The sequence below is a fragment of the Ambystoma mexicanum genome, chromosome 2p, assembly GCF_040938575.1.
Source record: "Ambystoma mexicanum isolate Mex_15411 chromosome 2p, UKY_AmexF1_1, whole genome shotgun sequence".
Taxonomy (NCBI): Eukaryota; Metazoa; Chordata; class Amphibia; order Caudata; family Ambystomatidae; genus Ambystoma; species Ambystoma mexicanum.
The window spans coordinates 1,360,915,279-1,360,922,480 of NC_090923.1; positions in this window are offsets into that span (position 1 = coordinate 1,360,915,279).

The window sequence follows — 7,202 nt, forward strand, 5'->3', positions numbered from 1 at the left end:
TCCAACTGGGCCCGCATAGAACATGGTGGGCGAGCTGCCTACACGTCCCCCGAGGGAGATGGAGGAAGTCCGCAGCGTCGACCGCGTGGGTGTCTGCGCCCCTCCCCCCATCCTGGACACGGACCCTGCCGCATCAGGGGAGGGGAGAAACAAATGGGTGGCGTCGGCCGCAATGAGAGGAGGCGTGGCCGCAACATACGGATGCCCGCGTTGGGGAGAGAGGTGAGGCCCTGCACCCCCACAACAGGCAATGGAGCGGCATCCGCCGCAATGGGAAGGTCAGCTGCCCTTCGTTCCCATCTGACGGGACTGCCCGTGAGGAGCAGGAAAAGAGGTGGGTGCCGCCCAACAGCGGGGTGCCCCCCCTCCCAAGAAGTGTTGTGGCGGCTGAGGCCGCAACAAGGAGGTGAGCTGCCAGCCCCTCCCCCAGCAACTACAACGAGGTGAGCTGCCTGCCCCTCCCCCACCCGCAACACGCTCTGTGTGGCTCCGCGAAAGTGGAGAATGCCCCGAAAAAAGAGAGGGGCCACCAAACAGCTGACGCGGCCCCATGGGAGGCGGGCCCAACAACAACTAGGCCCGCGCGCAAAGAAAAGACAATGCTGCAGGCCCGAATCCAACGGGGCCTGCAAAGGAAAGGGACAAAGGAGGCGGGCCCAACACCAACTGGGCCCGCAAGAACAAAGGGAGAAGCTGCAGCGATGAGGAGGAGCTGCCCTCCCCCCCCCCACTGTCAGGAGCCGCACGCGATGGTCTCTGCCCTGCCACAATGAAGAACGGCGTACATCGCCGCATGGAAAAACGGATGCGGGCCCGACTCCAACTGGGCCCGCAAACGAAATAAGACCGGTGCCGCCTCCCCGCCCCCGCTGTGAGGAGGAAGATGCGGCTCTGCCGCAACAAAGAAGTGAGCCGCCGGCCCCTCCCCCACCCCGGGCAAAGAGCAGCGAGGTGGCTGCATTGAAACAACTGGGCCCGCGGCAGTGAATGGAAAAACTGTGATGCTGGCCAAACATAACGCCAGCAACCCCCATGTGAAGGGGGAGGTGAGAAAGGTGGCCGGTTTGTCCGACGTCGGTGCCCTGACTCTGGACTTGGCCGATGTGGCCCCTGGGTTTCCCCCAGGTGCGGCTTTGCTGGCCCGTTTGTGACTCTGGTGAATGGTGGCCAAGGGGAACATTAAGGAGGACCCTAATTGGTCTCCTGCAGCTCCATCTGTGCAGAAGAGGAGCCTCGTTACCGATGGCCCCCAGAAGTCGGCCGACATTGCTGTGCGGGGGGTGGCCCAGCAGGTGGACAGTGTTGGGTGGTGTACCTCTGTACACAAAGACTGCTTGATGTGGGGCCAGTGGCGCGCACCAGCGGGCTGTGTATTAGTTGAACCTACTCACCCAGACTAATAAAGTGGTGTACAATGAGTAGAGTGTTGATAGGAGTAGGAGTGTGTAGCGTTTTAAGTTTGTTTTGTTGTTTATTAAAACATGGAGTGGTGCTGTATGGTGACCCCTACTGGGAGCATGGTAGCTCCCAGGATGTTGTAATGGGTCACGTGGCTGAGCCACGTGACCAACCTAATAAAAGAACTGAGCTGCTTCCGGCTCAGCAGTCACTCCCATTCTGGCTCCAGCGTCGTTCCTGTTGCACCATGCTGGTGCTGCGCTGTAGGTGCTGGGCCCACGGACGGGGCCCAGCTTAAGGTTGGTGCCCCTGCCGGGCGACGCCGTCCGGACGGTGCCCCTGCCGGGCAACGCCGTACCTGTGGGTCCCCCAGCCATGTGAGGCGGGTTGGGGATGCGACCCCGGCCTGGGTGCCCCCAGAGCCGGGGCCATGGTGGCCAGGTGGACCTGGCCACGTGTGCGGAGCTCCGGTGATCTGGAGCGGGGTGGGCTGAACCCCCACCCCTGAGTATGCGGCATGGGCGCCGCCTAAGTGTGTATACTGTCGGGTGCCACCGGACCAGAGCACGGGGCTGCCCGGTGATCCGGAGCAGCCCCCAACACCTGGTTAGCACAACTTTTTATTTATTTTTGCCTTCCCACCTCTGCACCACCAAAACAATAAAAACCCCTCCTTCGCCCTCCACTTACCTACCAGACCAGAGCTCCTCCCATCTCACGGCCGCCATAGACATCCATATGGCGGCGTCCATCTTTGTTTTTTTGGGGAAAAACAAAATAAACCATTCACACCCCGACTAAACCCTGGGGTGCGAATATGTCTTTCAGCCTTGCTTCTCTCAGGCCTACTGTGGCTCGGGCTGGCGGGGCGTTACAGGCCCACAGCGGGGGTGTAAGCCATGTTAGAAGTCGGTTCGAGAGAGCCCGCCAATCGTCGTCCTCCAACACCGGGCGTGCACGGACAGTGACAGCCTGCATTCAAAGGCAGTTGCTGGCACTCCGCCATGCAATGTGAACATTGTTTCCCACAGCTCTCTTCTAGGGCTAACACTGACCCCCTTATCCTTTGCACCCAGAAATCCTCCTCACCCAGAAGCCCACTCTCCCCCCACTCTTCTATACGCCAACCCTGTGGCTTATTTCACTGCCATGCCTCGTAACTGACATGGACAGCGACAGGGGATGCGGCACCACGCCACAGCCATAGTCATGGTGACCATGTTTAGACTAGACCCCCTTCCCTTGGATGAAGGGATGCATTTCCCCATGCAAACCGTCATTAAAGAAAATGTGCATTGTTTTTCTCGTGCAAACTATTAGCATCCCGGCGGTATGCAGTGTTTATATCGAAAATCCTATAAAGAATGAACATGTATTGAGTATTTTATAACGAAAAATGTTATGAAGAATTCACTTAGGGGTTGGGGGAAAGGGTTAAATCTTGTTGGGAAAAGATTGGGGTGGGTTTTTAGGGGTGGGAAACAGTAGTTTGGGGGGACCCCCCCCAAAAAAACATAGATGCAACTGAAATATGGGGGCACTGCCACTCCACACTGATAACACATAAGGGGCCAGATTACAAAAACCGTGCACGGGTGCAAGTGCAAAGTTGCATGGAATTCGCAGTAGGTCACCATGTCAAGTGCAATTTTGCCTGGTATAAGCACTAGGGCAAACATTTCTTTGGTGCAAAAATTCATTGAAAGTGTATGCTATTTGCCACTGGGCAATGTTTGCCCTAGTGCTTATACGAGGCAAAATTGCACTTGACATGGTGGTCTAGTGCTAATACCATGCAATTTTGCACTTTCACCCGTGCAAGGTTTGTGTAATCTAACACCTTGCCCCATGTGTCATCAGTGTGGAGTGGCAGTGCACAGTGTTTCTAAATCGATTGTCTGAAGGCAGACCTAGTTAAGACATTTTAATTACACCGTGACCTGTTTACAGCTCCAATTAAGTTTTTAACTCAGAAGACGGCTTTGGAAAAACACTGTCCTGCACTTTGAGTGCAACGTTTGATGGTAAGTCTTGAATAAATCAAGCTAAAAAAAGTTCCCACAAGGAGGTGTTTTGGGAGGGGAGGGGCAGGAACTGGGTGGGAATGGCCATAGGGAGTACCATAGCCATGGGCAGTCAATGGGTGGGCAAATAACCAAACACCTACAAGCTTTGTGTCCACCCTCATTTGCCATTTCTCCCCATCTGTACTCTAGTGCCACCTAAGAGCCCAAACTAAAAAAAAGTGCTGGATGGATATGATTAAACAAAGGCTTCTTATTAAACTCTGGGAACCCCCCTGAGAAGCCTCATAATCCATCACATTTTAGTGTGTCTATGATATTCCAAGGGCCAAATATACGTAAATCACCATCCTTTCCCTCCCCTCCACCCTCCCCCTCCTAAAGCAGTGCAGCCCAAACTGCTAGTCAAATCTCCATGGAAATGGCAACTGATTAGCTTTTTTTTTCTTATAAACAAGCCGGTTGGTGAGTCCCTGGATTCTGGAGAGCCCCCTGTCGGCGCGCTCATTCTGCTGCTCTCTCCCATTCTGGCGATGGGATGGAGCGGCGGGATAATGAAAGCCGCCTTTCGTTGGCTCTTTTGTGAGAGTTTCTGTTTGCTGATGCTGCTCTGACTGCGAAATCCTCCCACAGGGCCTTGGCACCTGAGCCGAGGAATAGCACAGAATGTCCTTTGAAAAGTCTGAAATTTCGAAGCGCGTGTCAGCGGCTCTAATTTGGTTCCTGGTCGCATGCAAACAGAGCACAAAGTCCTTGGTCTCTGTGAACGGTGCCAATCTCTACATTGTCCTTCCGCAATGCTCTTTCGCAAGAATTTGCTGATATAACCCAAGTGGCATCTGATGCACGCTGCCTAAAGCGTCGATTGGTATGCAGTGTTTATATCGAATCTTTTATATTGAAAAATGTTATAGTGAATGCATTTATGGGTGAGGTAAAGGGTTAAATATTTTTGGGAAACTGTCGGGTGAGGTTTTAAGGGTGGGAAACAGGGGTTTGGGAGGGGACCCCCCAAAAAACAAAAAAAAACAAAAAAGTGCATTCACTATAAAAATGTTCGTTATAAAATATTCGAGATATGTTCATTCAATATAAAATATTTCAGTATAAAGACATGTAACCGCCTCAACTACTTGCAGGCAACAGCCAATAATCAAATTTCACTTCCTTCACCCCAGTCCTTACTAACGTAAGGTGAACCACAGTCACATCCTGCTACCTCTGCCACTACAAAAATGAAAGATGTGAGTCTACTAGTAAACCATGGTGTTGACATAAAACCTACATTTTCCACAATTCCTGCAGACATTTCTTTGGGGGATTGGGACTCCTCTCATAATGGCATGTGGGGTGATCAACTTTTAGCGCATTTGTTCAACATCACCACTCGGTGCCCGTGTGATCTGATGCGGACCATCTTTGATTGGGAAAGCCCTATGTAAGAGGTGTTGTTCCACAACTGAGCATGTCTCTTTGTCCATTCCCATATCTTTGACTCCTGATCTTGATTCCCAACCCTCCTTACCCTCTTGTGATTTGGATTCCTTGATGTAAGACCATGGCCAGCTTCCTGGGCGGCCTTTGCTGAGTGTTGTCTATTCTGCTTTAAAACTGGGCTTCGCCTCCTGGATTGTTCTACTGATCAACGCGCCTGAATTTGCTGCCTTGTTAACCTTCCTTCCTCCCTCCCTCCATCTTCTCTCCGGCACTGTTGTACCATACCGGTCAAGGAGTTGGACCTTTTTGCATTATCTGCCAGTGTTCCATTGAGGTCATGGACTTGGACCTTCCCTGCTATGCGATAGCGTGCCATTGGTTTGGAGGACTTGGATCCTTTCCCTGCTCCAGTTGCCATCTGTGTCCTGTCGTGCTGTGATTAGCTTCTGGACTTAATTCTCCGGGCATGCTGACTCTGACTTCCCCTCTTACAGGTCCAGTGGCAGGCAGCACAGATCACCTGTGTGTTTTATTTTCATTGGGGCCTGTGCTGCCTGCTTCTGAACACGGGCACGTCCCCCACTATGAATGTATTGGTTTTGTTTGTATCCAGGGGCCCTTTGGACTCCACAACACACATAGTGCATATTAATGAGAGGCGGTGGGCCAGCAGAAGTCTGGCCCTGCCGCCTCTGATTATTGCACTAACTGCCTAGACATGCTGACTGTCAGGAGAGAAGTCCTCTACTGTTAGTCAGCATTTTAACATTGTGGGGAGCTGAGGAGAGGACCATCAGGTGGTGCTCCATGTGATGAGGGTGCCAGCGGGTAAACATTTTCTTACTGTAATATACGTATGCATGCATTTTGGTGTGATTATTTGTACGTATGCGTGCATGTAAGAAGTTGTTTGAATGATGTATACATGTGCAAGTGAAAGTGTTTATGTAAGCGTTTATGTGAAGCTGCATCGTGCTGCTAAATTTAGGTGTAGGCCCTGTCATGCCCCTTGCAGACCCCACCTAGTGGGGGCTGCTGGGAGCACAGCATTCATTTTTCCTTTGCCCCTGATGCACAGTAAACAAAACATGATTAAGTGTTATTATGTGGCTAGACTGGCCTACATCAAGGGTAAAGCAAACATGATTATTGCATGGATATACTGACAGACAAGTCTACCCATGTAATAACACCTAGTGTGTTATCACACCTCACTTTAAGTCCCAAATCTTAGTTGGACATATGGGTTTAATCTGTACCATAATATGTAGGGCCCTTAAAAGTTGACTGGGTTGGTTTCTGACCCAGGTTTGTTAACACACCTCCCTGAAGTAGGGCACTAATTGTCTTTCCTCTCTTGTTCCAGGAAGGAACTTAAAAATCCTGAGACCCATGCAGAAGCGCAAACAGCCAGCCTGAGGGAGAAACACAGAATCCTGTGTGCACTAGAGCAGGTCTACTTTCCAGGAGGAGCATGGAGGCAGGACCATACCAAAAACGTGGTGGGCAGAGGAAACCTGGAGCCTGCAAAATGCTGCCAATTCCAGGAAGGCATAGAGGCCGCAGGGCGCAGAGCTGCCTGACTGAGGGAGAAGCGAGTCGCCGCCAGACCAGCATTCCGGCATCCCAATGTCCCCAAGCCGAAGTCCTGTTCCTGGAACCAAACAGCAAGGCCCAACCAAGCAAGCATTGGAGTAATGGTTCCATGATGACCGGAAAAGTCGACTCTCCTGACGAGCACAGATGCAGGAGAACAGGTACGAGGCATACTGAAAAAAGCGGGAGGAGTGCTGTGAGGTACCGAGACAGTCCACAAGAGGCTGATACTGAGAATACCCCTGGAAGGGGTGAAAGCCATATGAGAAGCAGAAGGCCAGAGAGTTCAAACAGCCCAAAAGGAGCTGAATCTGAGAATACTGCATTAGGGGGCAGAAGCCGTAAGAGAAGCAGGCGGCCAGACAGACCATGAGGGTCTGAACCTAAGAATAGCCCATGAGGGGGTAAAACCAGAAGAGGAGCAGATGGCTATATTTGATCTGATTTTGTATGAGAGATGTTTTCTATCCCTTTATTGGCTTTTAATAAGTTTGATGTATTAAGAAGGTAATATGATATATACTGATCTGGAATATTTAACTGTTAAAGGTTTATTTTTTTTCTTGTGGAACCACTACAACTTTTTTTTTTTAAACGCATCATTGGGAAAAAATCCAAGGTGGATTGAAAAAAAACATTGCGTACATTTAGTTTGTGACATTTACACGGTTTTAAAGTTTGCCTGTTATATATATGTAAATGACATCTATTTTGTATGTGCCAAAAGTTGTACAGTAGTAGTGTCGG